The sequence below is a fragment of the Phyllostomus discolor genome, chromosome 3, assembly GCF_004126475.2.
Source record: "Phyllostomus discolor isolate MPI-MPIP mPhyDis1 chromosome 3, mPhyDis1.pri.v3, whole genome shotgun sequence".
In the NCBI taxonomy this organism is placed as follows: domain Eukaryota; kingdom Metazoa; phylum Chordata; class Mammalia; order Chiroptera; family Phyllostomidae; genus Phyllostomus; species Phyllostomus discolor.
The window spans coordinates 42,438,794-42,457,081 of record NC_040905.2 but is presented as its reverse complement, the minus strand read 5'-3'; the positions used below and the strand labels follow the sequence as shown (position 1 = coordinate 42,457,081).

Genomic DNA, 18,288 nt, shown 5'->3' with positions numbered 1-18,288 from the left:
ATCACGTGAAGCTGGACAAGACCTACTTATCCACTTTATGGAAGAAGGGTGATGGCAATTTGACTGAATTTGCAAAAGATGAAAAAGACCAGCCATATTATTATTATCTTATTTTATTTTTGTTCCCATGCCTTTGACACAGAGTCATCCACATGGACAACCCTGTTTCCAAGGCTGGAGTTTAGTGTCAGCTCACCACTGGACTGTACTAGCCAACAGAAAAACGTGGAATGCTCCATGGATTTGCGGTCATCCTTGTGCAGAGGCCATGCTAATCTTCTCTGTATCATTCTAATTTTTAGTATATGTGCCGCCAAAGTGAGCACCATCCATGGCGATTTGACTGTTTTCTGATGTTGGGCTTTCTTGGTCACCTGTGGCAATAGGGACAGTCCAGCAATGAGTGGGAGGACAACCTCTGAATGTGTTTAGAATTTGTTAAAAAATTTCTTTGTTGCACAGGTAAATATTTTAGAAAATATCCCATGTGAAGTTGTACTTCCATGGGTTCTAGGTGTAGGTGGTTCTGGAAAGCTATTAGTTATTTGGTTCTGTGCCAGATTTAAGCTAATGGAATAGGATTTGCCAAAGTAATCAATGTTGTTAGCAGTGTGAAAATGGCTTAGTGTTCCAGAACTCTCCCCCATCATGGAACTTATCTTAGAGGCTGTGAAGAGAGAGAAAACTGGCTCTTCCATCCACTATCTTCAAAAAAGAAAAAAAGAAGAAGAAGAAAAAATCAACCAGTTATTTCTTCAGAACAAACATTACAACTAGTGATTAAAACATAACTTCTACTTTTGAGTCTGGCACAATTTCAGTTACTTAAAAAATTCTGACTGAGTGAATAAATGAATGAATTTAGCCTCCTTATTATCCAAGCTATCCAAAGTGTTTGCCATTGGCGATGTAAAAAAGCCCCAAGAATGACTTTACTGGCTTTTACCCAAGGGTATCCCGGGGTCAGTCAGCAATAGGGAAGAACTCCGAGGTTGGGCCAAGTCCACTTTCAAGAAGCAGCATTTGATAAAAGTTCAGTTTTCCTGTCAATAGTCCTTCAACTCTCTCTGCAGACCCTTTTTGAAAGATAGACACACCGTAGGCCCAAGCTGAATCACCAAGCCAGAATGCAAGTCCCACCCCCAGCCAGACATGAAGACCTCCCAAATCAACCCTTTGGTGGACTTTGGGGATGGGTTTACAAAAGGCTGAGAGCACTTTTGCCTCTACATATAGAAACATTAGATTGGTTGCTGAAGGTAAAAAATTAGGCTATTAGAATTTTCTGTGTTCAATGAAGTTGCCAGGAGACTGTGTAAGGAAGTCTGGCTTTTCATGAGTTATCCTCATTCCTGGTCAGTGGTAGAAACCGAACATGTTGACTTTGGGATCTGGTAATTGTCTTAAATTAGTGGCTTAAAGGCCACAGAGCCACTTTCTTTCCTTACTGCCTACTTTTCTGTTCCTTACTTCTTGCATTGATTCTGGTTTCTCTTCCTCATGTGCTAATCTCTCTGTTTGGCAGCAACTAGCCATCAGAAGCTCTTTTTGTCTGGTTAGCTCTTTGGGTGCCGAAGATTTAGCTAATTGGGAATTGAATGGAGGAAAGAGTCAAGCAGGAAAATTTGTGCATGAAATGGGTATTTTGTTCCTCTGTGGATTTGCCACAAGCAGATATAAAGTGTCTTTCTCACTCAAAAGTACCTCCAAGCACATTCACAAATCAATTAGTTACTGGCAGGGCAGAGAGAGTAGAGGCAGCAGAAGCCATGTGGTGATAGCCAGAGACCCTGGCTGCTCCCTCTCTCAGGCATGCTGTCCTTGATCATTAGATAACACAGTGACACTTCACCCCCTGGCGACTGTTTCCATTACAATCAAAACTTCAGAGAGAGGGTACGGCTTTCAGAGTCTTGCTCCACTCCATTAATAAACAAACACCCACAAGGAGAGACTGGGGAAAAAGGAGACTGGCATCCCTTTGAGACAGCAAGCCAAGAAAAGGAAACAAAAGAAATCAATCTTTTATTTGCTCACTTTGACTCCAGAACACTTATGTATTCTCTGGCATGTTCAGTCACTGACTAAGGTGGAACCGGAGTGTTTCTCTCAGTTCATTAGACAGACAAACTAAGCGCCACAAAAGAGTCTTAATTCTAAGAGGATGAGCCTCTTGGACACAGGCCTTCTAAGCTTACAAAATAGGTGTGACATGCCTCCCGCCAGTTACTCAGCAGGCAGAGCCTACAACATATGCCTGAGGGGCCTTGGAGGTACCGAGTGAGGGTGGAATCTGAAGAACACCTAAAAATGTGTCCAGCTGAGCTGTCAGAGGAATTCTCATCAGTCACTCTGCAGGAACAAAAAGAGTTTCTGAAACGCACACATCATTTTAGGAACATGCTTTGAACTTTGAGTTCTCAGCTTGTTGATAATCGGCAGAGGGGAGGGGTAGAGGTCACAGGATGGGAGAACAGGGTGACCACTTCACTAGGTTCAAGAGAGTAAAGGTGAACCTCATCCTTCATGAAATTTGGAGCCTTTCAGACTATTCAGCAAGCTGAGGGGTTGGAAAGAAAACTGCCTCTTATATAATAGCTGAGAGCTCTTATCTCATTCTTGGGAACAAGCTGGGGGTAGGTGGCAACTATTTTGGTCTTCGATTTCACAGTTGGCAGAGCAGAGGTACAGGGAAGGGAATTGGTCTGTCAGCCCACTTAGCTAGATGTGCTTGTGAAAAGAGTTCCTTTGATGCCCCTCGGCACTTCCCCATCCTCCATCAGTGCCGTTTACAAGCTCTGCTCAGTGCCCTTTGGCAGCCTCCGAGAGAGTGGGAATTTACAGCATCGCCCCACAGACTTGGAGGCCAAAGGCCTGAGCTTGAATTCTGGCTCCTACTCTTACTAACTCTGTGGTCTTGGGCAAGTTGCTTAATCTCTCTGCAGTCTCCATTTGTTTCTCTTTAAAAATGAGAATGACAATAGCTATCACATAGGCCACTGTGAGAATTAAGAATGTTTGAAATCATTTAATCCAGTGCCTCGTATAACTCAGTAAATGTTAATTGGATGTGAATTTAAGGAAGAAATAAAGTGAGCCCAGATTTCCTTCTCTGACAAGCATGCTCCAACTTACTTCATCTCACATATTTCCCCACACCTGTGATTCTTGAAGCTTGGTTTCTGGACCAGGAGCCTCAGAGGCACCTAGTAACCTGTGAGAAATGCAAATTCTTAGGCCCCATTTTAGACTGAATCAGAAACCCTTGGTAGGGTGGAGGGAGGACAGCAATCTATGTTTTATTAAGTCTTCTGGGGGATTCTGATGCACACTCAAGTTTGAGAATTGCTGCTTTATGTTAGCTTCATAATGGCAGGAACAAAGCACTGGTGAGCAGCCACTGACATAATCATCATTACAACATGGTTGATGGCTTGAGCTCAGGCGTGTATTGTTGGTACCCCTGTATTTGTCCCATCTTTGTGCAGTTGTTGAGAGAAGAGAAAAGGACCATCCCACTGAACAGTTACGACATTCTGGGTTTTTTTTTTTTGGTGTAGGAGGTGGAATTGACAGAACATAGTAGGTCTACATGAGTATGGAGCTAGTAGAGGAAACTCAAACACAATCCCCAAACCCCCACAGTCCTTGCAATGTTGGAGTGTGCAGAGACAGAACAAGGGAGGCATTGTATTTTGACATAGAAAGTCTAGAAGATGCCAACATTTATTAGTTATTCAAATTGATGCATAGAGTGTCGAGACACACTGAAGTGATTTTAAAAGTACTTTGACAGTTGAATATGTGATGTAAAACTTGGATAATTTAGAGTTGTGGAGAAGATCAACCTTTCTCTTCATCTCTCCAATAGGGAATAGGAGGCTGTTTCACTTGATTGGCTCCCCATTTATTCCAAAGAACTTTGTAATGGCTTCCAGAGGGCCTCTTAGCAAGAATGGCTACTGTGCCCTTCCTCTGTGCCCTTCCTCCACTCTCTGCCCCCACTCCTTCTCCATCACTTCTGTTATATTCTGCAAAGGTTTAGAAGCCCCTTCACCCCTTTTAGGGGGCAACACTGGTTGAGTTGACTTAGCAGCACCTGAAAGCATAGAGTATTTAAATCCAAAGACTTATTACTCTAATTCAATGCTCCCATTTTACAGATGACAACACTGAGGTGCAGAGATGGAGTTTTCTGTCTCCAAGTTCAATGCTCTTTAATGTACTCCCTGAAGGAAGTGCTGCTATGCAGTCTGCAAGCTCAGTAATCATGGAGTGTGGCATGGAAAATGGGAGTCATGGAGTTAGAAGCCCCTTTTCCCTGTGGTTTTTCAGATTTTATCCTTGTTAAACAGGTCAATCTATATGTGTGTCTGTATAATAATTTTCCATGTTTGTTTCAATAAATGAGGAATGTGATGTTAGATTGGCCCCTTTTTAATTATAGACATTAGAGAATGGGTAGAAGACAAAACAAAACAAGTCCCAAATAGTCTCTAATTTATCTTTTTGATGGAAGAGCTCATCATTGGCAGGCCATTAGCTTTTAATTGCTGCCAAAGTCACTCTGTTCACTTGAAGCGGGAAGAGCGGGCGGGACCCAATCCTCCACATCACATTAATAATTTTTGCTTGCAACACTTGCATTTCCAGGCCCTGTTACTATTTTATACCTAAAAAATAGGAAAAAATAATCCTTTTTTTCTTTGGTACTAACAACATCAGGATTTTGCTTAGTATTCCTTAAATTTTGCTTGATGTTCTTCATGCTGACATCATGAAGTGTCCAGGCAATAAGTCGAATAATTTCTTAGATGTTCAGGGTATAGCGCATACAGCCAGTGCATAATTTTTAGGATAATGAGAGGAAACTTTGGTCTGGATTACTTCAAACCAGACAGATCATCAGAATAAACAAAGTTGTGTGTGTATGTCTTTGAGCATTATTTTCTTTCTGACCCTGTAAATGGGACTCCGTGGTAAGGGCACATGTGAACATTCTTTGTACATTTATTATCACGATAGTAATGAACACTTATTTATTGATCACTTACTATGTACCAGGTGCTTGTGCTTGTGGTACCTCATTTATTTATCGCAGCTCCCTATGGAAGAAGTTTTATCCATTTTACAGCCTCATCAAAGTTAAGTGATTTGTCACAGGTCACATGGGAAGAAAGTGGGAGTATCAGGATTGAAATCCAATGCCCCACTTACTACTGTTTCACAAGTTTCTTTATTTAAATTTTTTAAAAATATATTTTATTGATTATGCTATTACAGTTGTCCCATTTTCCCCTTTTTATTGCCCTTTGCCCTGAACATCCCCTCCCACCTGCATTCCCCCTCTTTAGTTCATGTCCATGGGTTGTACATATATGTTCTTTGGCTTCTACATTTCCTATACTATTCTTAACACCCCTTTTCCCCCCTCTCTCCTCCTCCCACTCCCCTGTTACTAACTCTCCATGTGATTTCCATTTCTGTGGTTCTGTTCCTGTTCTAGTTGTTTGCTTAGGGTTTTTTTTTTTTAAGGCTCAGTTAAGCTGTGAATTTGTTGTCATTTTACTGTTTGTATTTTTGATCTTCTTGTTCTTAGATAAGTCCCTTTAACATTCCATATAATAAGGGCTGGGAGATGATGAACTCCTTTAACTTGACCTTATCTGGGAAACACTTTATCTGTTCTTCTATTATACATGATAGCTTTACTAAATAGAGTCATCTTGGATGTAGGTCCTTACCTTTCATGACTTGGAATACTTCTTTCTAGCCCCTTCTTGCCTGCAAGCTTTCTTTTGAGAAATCAGCTGATAGTCTAATGGAAACTCCTTTGTAGGTAACTCTCTCCTTTTCTCTTGCTGCTTTTAAGATTTTCTCCATATCTTTAATCTTGGATAATGTAATTATGACATGCCTTGGTGTGTTCCTCTTTGGGTGCAACTTCTTTGGGACTCTCTGAGCTTCTTGGACTTCCTGAAAGTCTATTTCCTTTGCCAGATTGGGGAAGTTCTCTGTCATTTTTTCAAATAAGTTTTCAATTTCTTGCTCTTCCTCTTCCCCTTCTGGCACCCCTATGATTCAGATGTTGGAATGTTTAAAGTTGTCCTGGAGTTTACTAAGTCTCTCCTCATTTTTTTGAATTCTCATTCCTTCATTCTGTTCTGTTGGAATGTTTTTTTCTTCCTCCTGCTCCAAGCCATTGATTTGAGTCCTGGTTTCTTTCCTGTCACTGTTGGTTCCATGTAGATTTTTCTTTATTTCACATAATGCAACCTTCATTGCTGCCTGGGTCTTTTTATGCTGTTGAAGTACCCAGTGAATTCCTGGAGTATCCTGATAATCAGTGTTTTGAACTGTGCATCTGATAGATTGGAATCTCTTCAATGCTTAGTTGTATTTTTTCTGGAACTTTGATCTGTTCTTTCATTTGGGCCTTTTTATTTTTGGTCTCAGCGCACCTGTTATGTAGTAAGGGGCGGAGCCTTAGGTGTTCCCCAGGGCGGGGCAACCTATGTGGCAGTTTTGTGACCCTGTATGTGGGGAGGGGTTTGAGAGGGAACAGTGCCACTTGTGCTGCTCTCTGCCAGTTTTCAGTCACTCCCTCACCCACAAACAAATTGGGCCCTTCTGGTGCTAATTCCCAGGTGGGTGGGTTTGTGTACATTCTAGGATCCTGTGGGTCTTTCTAATGAACTCTCCTGTGAGGCTGGGAGTTTCTCCTGCTGCTGCCTTAACCCCTACAGGTGTTTTCAGTCAGAGGTTTGAGGCTTTATTTCCCTGCACTGGAACCCTGGGTTGTGCAGCTTGTCTTGCTCCCCAACTGTTCCTCCCGGTTTATCTGCACAAGGATGTGGGCCCACCCAGTCTTCCAGCTAGCGTCCTGCCTGCCCAGGTCCTCCAGCAGCCGCCTTGCCACAAGTCCTCTGTGCCCCAGCTGCCTGTCTCTGCCCCATCCTACTGGATGAATGTTTCTTCTTTAATAACTTGGTCATCAGACTTCCATAAAGTTTGATTTTCTGTCAGTTCTGGTTTCTTTTTGTTTTTAAATTTGTTGTTGTCCTTCTTTTTGTTGTGCGAGGAGGCACAGTGTGTCTACCTATGCCTCTGTCTTGGCCGGAAGTCCCTGTTCTTCACATGCTTCTTGAAAGTGTAACCCTTTCCCCATGTCCCTATTTGCTGGTGGGTATAGAGTGTTGCTATGAGAGCAGGTAGCATCTACTCCTTGTGTAGATGACAAATTGTGGGTCAGTTAGGTGAGGAAGCGCTTGGGTGATGTGTCTTTCTGAAAGAGCTTGAGTCTGAATGGTCAAAAGCAAGGGCATCATCACGTATGGGAACGAAAAGTAGAAGGACGTTTTAGGAAGGGAAGCCTGACAGGGTGGGAAAGGTCAGGAGATGCCTGGGATTAGCCTCTATGAGAAAGGTCTGGAAAAATACTTAACCCTGAACTACACTGGGTTGTAGAATATGTAACATTTCCACTCTGTGCTGCCACCCTCCCTCCAACCATTCTCTACACAGCAGGGAGAACAGCTAGCTTAAGTTGTCCATGGGAAGGCATTGATGCCTAGTTTACCATCCTTTATCTCCATGTTATGAGTCCGTGGCTTCCTACTGCACCTAGAATAAAATCCAAAGTCCTTACTTTTGTCTCCAAGACTGTGACACAGGTGCTGTCCACAGGACCCTGGAACTTATCATATCTGTGTATTGGGCAGCTTTCTGCTGTTGTCACCTGCAACTTTCTGTCTGAGGTTTCCTGGCTGCCAGCTGGATACGCAGGAAGCCCCTGGGAGTTAACGCACCAGGAGCAGTTCTCAACCTGGGATGGACAAGAATTGGTGGAGAGGTATCCCAACCACCCTTGCCCTCAGGTGGTAGAACTCTGAGGTGTGCTGTGTGCAGCGTTCCAGAGGTCTCCCAGGACTGACCTGATTTGACCACAGCGGTAAACCACTCGCTGATGTCCCTGCACTGCCTTCCTTCCCTTCCTGTCTCACTTTCCTGCTCTCTCCTGTGCTTCCTCCAAATAAATAAACACGTGCAATCAAATCTTTCCTCATGGCCTGATTCAGGGGAACCCAACGTAGGCCAGAGGTCTTGTTTGACCTGGCCGCTGCCCATCTCTCCAACCTCACCTGGAGCCACTGTACCCCACAAAATGTTTTCTAGCCAAATTGCTTTTCTTTATGTTTTTTAAACCGTCTAGGCTTCTTGGTATGTGCTGCTTCTATACTTCTGAGGTTTGACTCATCAGTTAGATTTTAGCTTCAACGTTATCTCCTCAAAAAAGACCTTGAGGTCCTTGAACAGGGCATCGGACTCCCCTGGCTTTGGCCCCAAACACTGTGAGATTCAGGGCAGTGTGAGCGGTGGCCACTCACATCTCTGATGGTCACATTCTGTGCCCCATACCCCCACCCCCACTCCCCATTTGATCTCTTGATTTTCCGCATCCCTGGTCTTAGATGCGGCAGGCTGGGCTTTTTGCTGTGCAGTTTGAACTTCTCCAGGGCATTCCTGGGTTTATTTGTGATACCAGGGTTAAGAGAACGACTTAAAACAGAAGGAAGGAGTAATGGCCAGGCTGATGGGAAGGACAGTGGAGACAAGTATTCAGAAGGTCTGTCTGACACAGATCAGAAAAACCTTTGAAATTATTGGATGTATCATCTGAATCCAATTCTCAGTATCTTCTGAGGCTTGTTCACCAATAAATGACCTTAAAATCCTTTATTGATTTTTTTCACAAATCTTTGTAAGGGGACAGTTCTTTCATTTCTTTAAAGTTGGCTTTGCTGTTCAAGTGGGAGAAATGGATGAGAAATTATAGACCCTCTTGTATCTGAGCTTTCCATTCTCTTCTCAGATAGGCTAGTACCCAAAGGTACACTTTCATTGAACTGCTGCTTTTCCTTTCAAAGGAGCCCAGACAATGCATTTGAGTGAATTAAAAAGAGACTGCCCCCTGGGTGGAGGCTGCTCTGCCTGTGCTTGCGCAAGGCCTGGGGGGCGGCCCCTGCTCCTCCTCCCTGTGTGGGACCCACCCTGCACAGCTTAGGAGAGAGCCTGAGTTTAGAGACGGAGATAGGGTGGCCCTGCTACCGGCAGTTCTAGCTTCTGAGAAATGGCCTTTAGACCCACTGCCATCATAGGCACTGAAGTTTACGTCTTCCAGCTCTTTGAGCTTGATTGGATCATGAAATATCAGCACTTGGAGCTCTAGCAAGCGCAGGTGCCAGCCTCTCATTTTACTCAGGAGGAGACTGAGGCTTATGGCCGTTTAACGACTTATTCAAAGCCCCACTGCTGATTTGTGGCACATTTGAGATGAAAACAGGCTGAATGTCATGGGAACCTTCTTTTAAGACAGTAACTGTCTAAAAGGTTTTTGTAATTCTCAGGAAAGTCACTGAAGGGCCCAATAGGCTATGGGGACTTTTTAGTGAGCAGTGGCCCTAAGGGGAGGTCCCTTTGCAAATTTTCAGTTTGGGCTCTCAACATGAAAAGTTTTGCCACTGGATGTTCCTTTCTTTGCAAGTATTTCCAGAATTGGGGTGATTGCTTTGAAACATAGCACAATACAGATATGAGGTAAGAATCGATGTCGACCCTTAGATCTTATTTTAGATAAAAACTTTGAAGCTCTCAGCTTGCTGTCATTTGAACATTCTTTTGTTAGGGCCTGAAATAACTCAATGACTAAGGAATTGCATTGAAAAACAAAGAAAAAAGTTTTATCTTTTGGAAAAAATTAATCCTCACAGAAGTGTGGTAAGATAAGGATGGGTTTGGGACTGTCGGACCAAAAATGAATTCTCCTTCTTTGGGTTCAAATGAACTTGGGATTTTTAAAAACAGATTTTATTTTTTTATTTTTAGAGATAGGGAGGGAGAGAAACATCAGTGTGTGGTTGCCTCTTGTGCGCCCCCAAGTAGGGACCTGGTCCTCAACCCAGGCATGTGCCCTAACTGGGAATTGAACCAGAGACCCTTTGATTCACAGGCTGGTGCTCAATTCACTGAGCCACACCAGCCAGGGCTGAATTTGGGATTAAAAACTCTTCAACCATGGCACCTCCTACTAACCACCATGTGCTGCTGCATACTACTGAAACATTGTCATTGTCATTTTATCTAGTTAAACATTGAATATTTGTTGAGCATGCTTTTCATTATGTGCCAAGTTATTACATTCTACAGTTCCAAGTAGAAGAGATTTTAAGAGCTTGTATGCACTAAGGTGTCTGAAAAAAATAAAATAAAAAGAATACAGCATTTCAAATGAATGGGAAAATCACTCTTCATAGAAGATGGCGGATTATGTTTGTTGCATTGTTTCTGTAATGGGCCTGATAGTTTGTGCTGAATAATTCATGCTACTGTGACCAAGCCCCTTGAAAGCATGGACATATCCCTGAGGTACAGCTGCCTAAAGTGAAGGTACAGACTGTTGCCACAGACTTGAATTGTGCCGAAAGGCTTCTTAGGGTTGTTTTTTGCTAGTGCAGCATCTGAGAGCACTGGCCACAAATTAAGCAGATTAGGGGTTCAAATCCTAGCTCTACTCTTTGATTTGGGCTCCAGGGAGCTAACCTCTTTCAGTTTCAATTTTCTCATGAGAAAGTTGTAAAATGTAAGTAAAATTTTATCCTCATTGGGATCTGTACATATAGTGTTATAGGAACAAATTTTTTTTTTTTTTAATAAAAGCTCTTTGCTAAGGAGGGTGGGTCTAGATAAAGAAAAGGCCCTTTTCCTGCTTTGTGCCTTGGACTTTGTTGTGAAAGTCTGAGAACAGGAGTTGGGGGTAGGTATGTCCTTGGAGAATTTTGACTGTTTTTAGAAGAGGGAGAAGAATGGGTCAAGGAGGAGAGGAGGAAGAGAGGTGAGAGGAGCCAGCAAGAAGGAGGGAGGCAGGAAAGCAACAAAGCCAGTGAAATGGCAAGGTGATGGTGGTGGTGAGCCAGAGGACATTTTCAGAACTGCGATGCTCCTGGATTTATTAAAATTGTGTGTTGCTGTAGTGGTCTTCATTTTTCATGCCATCAGCTGGTTTCCTTGCCACCTTCTGCTCCTGGCTCAGCTTTTGATAAGGTCTGCTATGCTCACTAATGTTTCATGGAAGATCAGTTGTGTGTGAGTTATATAAGTGGTGGTGGTGGGGACCTGGGTTTTATGTCTGATCAGTGAGATGACACAGCTGCCCAGGGGGCAGAGATCAAGAGAATGGAAGCCCTTGAGAAATTGCAGAAAGATGGTGACAACTTCAGATTTTCACAGGTCTTAGTCATTCTACCCAAGCTGACCTGACCTTAAAGTGGGCTTTAACTGATATCTGAATAACAGGACACAGTATTTAGTGAGCTTGTACTCTGAACCAGATGCTGATATATGAATGTCGTATGCCTTATCTCCTTTCTTCCGCCAACAAATACTTATTGAGGGTCGAATTTGATCCTCACAAGTCAGTTAAGTATTAGAATGTCATAAATAGTCTCATTTTATAGATGAAGAAACAAGTTTGAGGTAGGTATGTAACCGGCCTGTGGTTATCAGCTAACATACCTATTTTAAACCTAGATCTTGAGATAAGGTATATCTCATTTCCAAGTCCATGCTGTTACTTGTTTTGACAGCTTACCTCCCACCATTATGTATTGTCTTATGCTATAAAGAATGAATGATGATTGATGTTTGAAGTTCTTGACACATAGTAGGTGATTTAAGTCACATTCCCTAGAAGCAGAGCCTGAGTTAGGGATTCTTTTTTTTTTATTAAAGATTTTATTTGTTCATGTTAGAGAGAAGGGAAGGGAGAAAGAGAGGGAGAGAAACATCAGTGTGAGAGAGACACATCTATATGTTGCCTTTCACATGCCTGCAACTGGGGACCTGGCCTGCAACCCAGGCATGTGCCCTCAATGGGAATTGAACTGGCAACCTTTAGGTTCACAGGCCAGCATTCAATCCACTAAGCCAGGGCAGAGGTTCTTATTAAAGGGACTGTTGAGAAAGTGCTCTCAGGAGGAGGAATGTGAAAGAAGGAAGAATAGGGCAGGTGTAATGGTGAATTTTATGTGTCAACTTGAGTAGGCCACAGGGTGACCAGACATATGGTTAAACATTATTCTGGGTATGTGTGAGGGTATTTCTGGATGAGATTAATATTTGAATCAGTAACTGAGGTATGCAGACTCTCCTCCCCAGTGGGCATCACTCATTCATAGGGTCACCAGGAGTCAGACCCGACTCAATAGCACGCAATCATAATATGAAGTTTTAAAGTTATTGAAAATATAAAAGTAATAATATTAATTATGAAAAGTTCCAACAATACAGAAGGCTATAGAGTGAATATTAATTTTCCTTAGCCATTTCATGCTAGTCTCCTCCCTAGATGTAATCTGTATTAGCATGGAGTACGTAATCTCTCAGACCTTTGAATCTGCATTTACACATATGCTCACACATGTACATCTACACACACAACCAGTTTCATGGGATCTTATTTCACATCTGGGACTTGTTTTTTCCGCCTAACCACATATCTTGGTGATCTCATGTCAGTACATTAGATCTTCCTCATTCTTTTTAATAAGGCTACAAATTTTGCTAGCACGTATGTATCATAATATTTTTAACTATTTTCCTATTGATGACATCTAGTTTTCCCATTTTTTTCTTTCACAAACAATGCAGTAATGAACTAGATAAAATACTGTGTTTTTTTTTAACTTAACTCTATGTTGCTACACAGTCATAATTAGTTTAAAATTGTACCATAATGATCTATCATGTTGATGTATCATCATTTATTTAATTATCCCCCTACTGCTGGTTGCACAGGCAGCAAGTGTGTGTGTGTGTGTGTGTATAAAATACATGTATATACAATTTTTCCTTATTTTAAATTAATATCATTCTCAGGAATAGAGTTAGTAGTTCAACTCTACAGAGGTTGGCCTCCTTTGTGTTATGCTAAGTAATCTACTAGACAGCCTCTAATGAAAGAATGTTGTAAAGATATATACATTGCATGGATTGCTATTTTGCATTAATGATAAACACAGGTATAAGGGGCAATGCATCCTCAGGAAATAGGTCCTAAAGTCAGTGAGTGATAGGTAGAATCCTCTTTCCAAGACCTGTGCTGAATGATTATAAAGCTGCCTTCTCATTACTGGGTGTGTGCTTTTGGCATTTGCTGTTCACACATGCATGTTCTAGCTTTATCTATTTGCAGATAGATAAAGAAGCAAATAGATAAAGATGGAGAGATTTGAAGTATTGGCATTTCTCAGGCACAATCAATTCGGTGATATAGCAATAGTCCATGTACTGAAAATCAGTAACTGTTTGCATAAAGAATGCATAAAGAATAATTTACAGAAACACCCTTAAAATAACATTGGTGGTTTCATGCACTAGAAATAATAATATTATTAATGTCATAGTTATAATCAAAATTATTAATATTAATATAACCACAGCTAAAAATTGAATGCTTACTGTAATGTTCCAGGCACTATTCTAAAAGTTTTACTTAGCACATGTTTCATCCCCACAACAATTTTTTGAGGTGGGTGCTTTGATATCCCCATTGGATAGATGAGGAAAGTGAAGCACAGTGAGCTAAGGTAACTTGCGCACATCGCCCGGTTGGTAGGTGGTAGAGCTGGATGTGACTAGTCCTGGTCTGTTCTCTTGACAACAGAGCTCTACTGCCTCTTGATAAAGTATCTTGAATACCTACTTTCATGTTTGATTTTCAACAAAGTAGCCATTGTCCAAGGGAACAAATATTGATTAAGTAAAATACAAATCAGATTAAATTAAATGCAGTATTGTGGTTGAGATTCCACACGCAGAAAAAGAGCCACTAGTTGAACTGCTTTGTAGACAATCCATATAGGACTCTGAGGCTGTCAACTTTGAGGAGGTGTGGCCACAGAATAAAATTTATGGGTTTTAAACTTATTTTGAGGTCCAAAGGAAGCCATAAAATTATTGATGTGGCTGCACATTCTTCAGAACAGATGAGTTAGATAATGACAGATTTCTGATAAAGTGATTTAAAAGCTAAAAATACCAATTCTGCATTTCACATACCTCTCTTGGGAGGGGAATTTCTGAAAGAGCAATATCTTTCTTCACCACTTCATTCCAGATGGCTTCCCTGTATGGAAATAAGCAGGTAATGGTGGCTTGTTACCCTAAGAAAAACCACTGAGGGGACTAAGAGAAGGTGGGAAGTGGGGGAACATGCCTATTAAAAATAATATTAATACTCAGTAATTTTATAGTCAGAGAAGGATTATTTTCTAGGAGTCATTTGAATTTGGGAAAGGGCAAGGAATTGCTGTACTTGTGAGAGATTCCAAAGAACAAGAAATAAATTATTAAAAATTCTCAGCTCCATAGCCATCAGGTCTGAGGTGTTTATGCTGTCACATCTCATGCAGGCTTGAGATGTCACCCAAAAACACAGAAATTCGTCTTATTAGAACCTCTTCTTCATTTGCAGTTCCAAGATGCCCAAAGGAGGATTTATTTCTGACAAATGGTGATAATCTCTAAAATCATTATTATCATAGTCTAACACCCTGAAATGCTTCTTGGATGATAGAAATTTAATTAGATGCTCTCCCTTCTGTAGTTAGAGACTGAATTGGGCTGGTGGTCTGCCAGCCCAGATATCCCTTGGTTCTCTTCCTGTAACTAACTATAACAACACTCCAGTTTCAACATATTTAAAATATAACTCAAGGAGTTTGCTACAAGAGAAAATCCATGTACTTTTGGTCACATGTGGTTCCACTATTACCACTGCAGCCACCACCACCAAGTATGTTTGCCACAGGCCAGGCCCTCTGCTAAATGCCTTGTGAGGATCACCTCATGTAATCTTCACACACTCATGCCTGAGGGAGCAGATGAACTCCAGGCCCCAGGGCTCGAGGGACTGAGTTCTCTTCCTTGTGTTGGTGTCCACGGACTTGAGAGGATCTGGCTCAGTGAACAGTTGGAAAAAGCAACTTTTGCCCTTGAAGGTTTCCTTCCCTTCCAGTGTGCATCTTTTTGGTGTTTCCTAGGATTTATGTGAAAAAATTCTAGCTGTTCACTAGGCATTCAAAATCATTTTTTCAAGGAATGAGGTTTCAAACATCACAATTCCCATAAACACACTTCCTTCAGGGCCATTCAGGGGTATTAACAGAAGGGATTTAGGACATTCTCTTCCTGATTTACTGGGGGACCACAGCTTTTCAGCAGAGGCAGCAGCTCTTGAGTCAAGAATAGTGGTCAGGGTTTTCCTCTTGTATGATGGGGTAGTTTATTTCAGCATCTTCTTGTGTGTGTTCTACCAAAAACCAGTCCTGTGGGATGCGTAACAATAAAGGGGCTCATGGACAAATGCATCAGGTATGAATCTCAGTGCACAGATTTAGTTGTACAGGGAAGTACTACATTTCCTTATTTTCTGTGAATCAACCCGATTTTAACTCTTATTTGCCAGCCCTCCAGATTGATGGGAAATTTCAACTTAAATATACTTGGAGTTCCTTTCTCTTCTCCCTCCAAAGGTCTGCGTTGAGATTCTGTGCTTCTATAGAGTGTCTAGGCTTTGGGGACACGTCTGTCCACATCTCTTGCTGTGGGGATGCTTACTCTCCCAACCTGCACAGTTCCCTCAGGTGGGCCCCTGGTTGCTGCTGCCCTATGCTTGGGGCAGTATCTTTCTTCACCACTTCATTCCAGGCAAATCGCGTGGCATTGCCAGTGTAGTGAGCTCAGAGCACTAGGCACTTGAAGTATATTCCTAGAATATATATCCTGTTCATGAACATGGCTGTTTTAACCACACAGAGAGACTGACCAAGTCTGGTTAACCAAGACTAGCAGATGAGCACTAGGCCAGGCCTGAAAGACCTGCACTAAGGGCTACTGGGACATGAAGCCTGCCAAGGCTCTTTCTTAGCTCAGCAAACTCATAGGATTTTTCTTCCTTTTTTTTTTTGGTAGTATAAAATTATGTTTTATTTCTAAACTTTTCCCAATGAACATGTATTTCTTTATTTTTAAATTTTATTTTTCTATTACAGTTTACATTCAATATTATTTGTATTAGTTTTGGGTGTACAGCATAGTGGCTAGACAATCATATACTTTACCAAGTGTTCCCTCTGATATTTCCAGTACCCACCTGGCACCATACATAGTTATTAACTATTATTGGCTATAATCCATGTGCTGTACTGTACTTCCCTGGGACCGTTTTGTAACTACCAATTTGTACTTCTCAATCCCTTCACCTCTTTCACTCGGTCCCCCCTACCTCCCCTCTGCCTACCATCAGTCTGTTCTCTGTGTCTATAAGTCTGTTTCTGGTTTGTTTGTTCAGTTATTTTGCTTCTTAGATTCCATGTATATGTGAAATCATATGGTATTTGTCTTTCTCTGTCTGACTTATTTCACTTAGCATAATACCTTCTATCATAGGACTTTTTTCATCACTCAATGAGCTGAGAAGGGAGGTCTTGGGGCCACAAGACTAAGACAGAACTCATACTCCATTACTCCCAGTGTGTTCCTGCAAGTCCTTTTAAAGGGATGGTGTGTTTTAGTTCCTCTTCTACTTTTCGGGCCCTTTTCTGGTCTGCTGCTGCTAAGGCACCCAGTGACCACTTTGCCTGGTCCTAGGTCCTGTTCTCTGCCACATTCCTTTGTTCCAGAATGATTTCTCACTTATGACCTCCCCTGCTCCCGCCCTGTAATCAGAGCTCCTAATGCTGTTCTACCCTTAGCTACATCAGGGAAACCAAGCTGAGTAAACAAAACCATGACTGAGAACCCTCTTTGCACTTCCAGGGTGTACGCATGTCGCTGTAATTAGAATTTCAGGGGAGAAATTTTAGGCAGGAGGGTTTTTTGGAGGGGGAATCATGTCTGTGGATATTTTCCCTCGGATGGATCTGGCCTTAAGGGAGTGGTAAAAGAAAGTTCAGTCACAGCCTTTAGAAAACCTGCTTCTGTCCCCTTCAGTGCTAGAGAGAGGAGTTAGTCTTGCTTCCTTCCCCTTCTTTTACAAGCTTCTGGTCTGAAGCCTGAGGTCTGGGCTAATTTTGTTGACCATTTTCCTCCATGAATGGATGAAAACCCCGCTCCCTAAAGGAAACCAACTGCAACTGTGAACCTCAGACATGCTAGAGTTGGGAATTCCTCAGAGGCTGGGCTCAGCTGTCAGCCTGGGGCTCCTGAGGGACACAACAGTGGGAGGCCCTATTAGGGCAAGACAAGGTTCTTCTGTGTCAGCTGCTGAGTGGGTTTTCAGTTGGGCTAACTAACTTCTTCTTTCTCTACTTAGCTGACCCTAGCAATCTTGGCTTAACTGCAGAGCTGTATCAATTACGGTAATTTACATGAATTATTTACCAATTATCCTTAATTATCAGGCTGCATGATAATGATTATGCATATCATCAAATGTGTGCCAGATCAACTTGGTTGTGAGATTTATCGGATTGCCATACTAATCATTGTGCACATCTGCTTAGGCTTTGTGAGTTGCTTGCATACTGTGGACATTTTCTCACACCTTGAGAACAGTGAAGGTAGTGTTGGAAGACACTTGCTATTTTCACTGATGGGCAGGAACTTGGGTCTTATTCATGTTTCTACCTTAGCCTCTAACATAGTACAAATTCAATAAACATTTGTTGAATTTAATTGCTGAATTTGAAATGGCACTAGGCTCTATTTCATGGGATTTTTATGGAAGTATTATGAAACATTACTCACAGTATAGAAATGCAGTAATGGTGTGTTCCATGTCTGTGGCCCATATCACTCTACAGAGTTAATATATGTATTTTCACCTTTCAACTTAATAAATAAAGCTAATAAATATAAATGTCCTTTATGCTTATACATCTTCACCCTTTCTACTCTCATCACTCAAGCATTTTAATGCCCTTTCTGATTCCATCTCCCTCAAAAGATAACTGCTTTACTGAATTTGGTTCCCATGCCTGCTTATAACACTTTGGTAATATATTTATGCATCCTAAGCAATATATAGCAATGCTTTTAAACATGCTTATGAAATCATGTTATACATATTCTTCTGTCATAATTTTTCATTAAGTATTGTAAAAGTCATTCATACAGCTGTATAGAGCCATAGTTTACTCATTTTAGTGTGTATGGTATTCCATTATATGAATATATCACAATGTACACATGAATTCTCTTTTTGATATGTTATTAGATTGTTTTCAGTTT

At 41.6% G+C, this 18,288-nt stretch overlaps 1 non-coding gene across 1 annotated transcript; it reads right to left on the bottom strand.

Moving 5' to 3' along the window:
* Positions 1–219: 219 nt before the first annotated feature.
* LOC114513869 lies at positions 220–326 on the bottom strand. The gene has a single exon (XR_003685883.1). It is a non-coding gene; the product is annotated as a U6 spliceosomal RNA (small nuclear RNA).
* Positions 327–18,288: the final 17,962 nt, after the last annotated feature.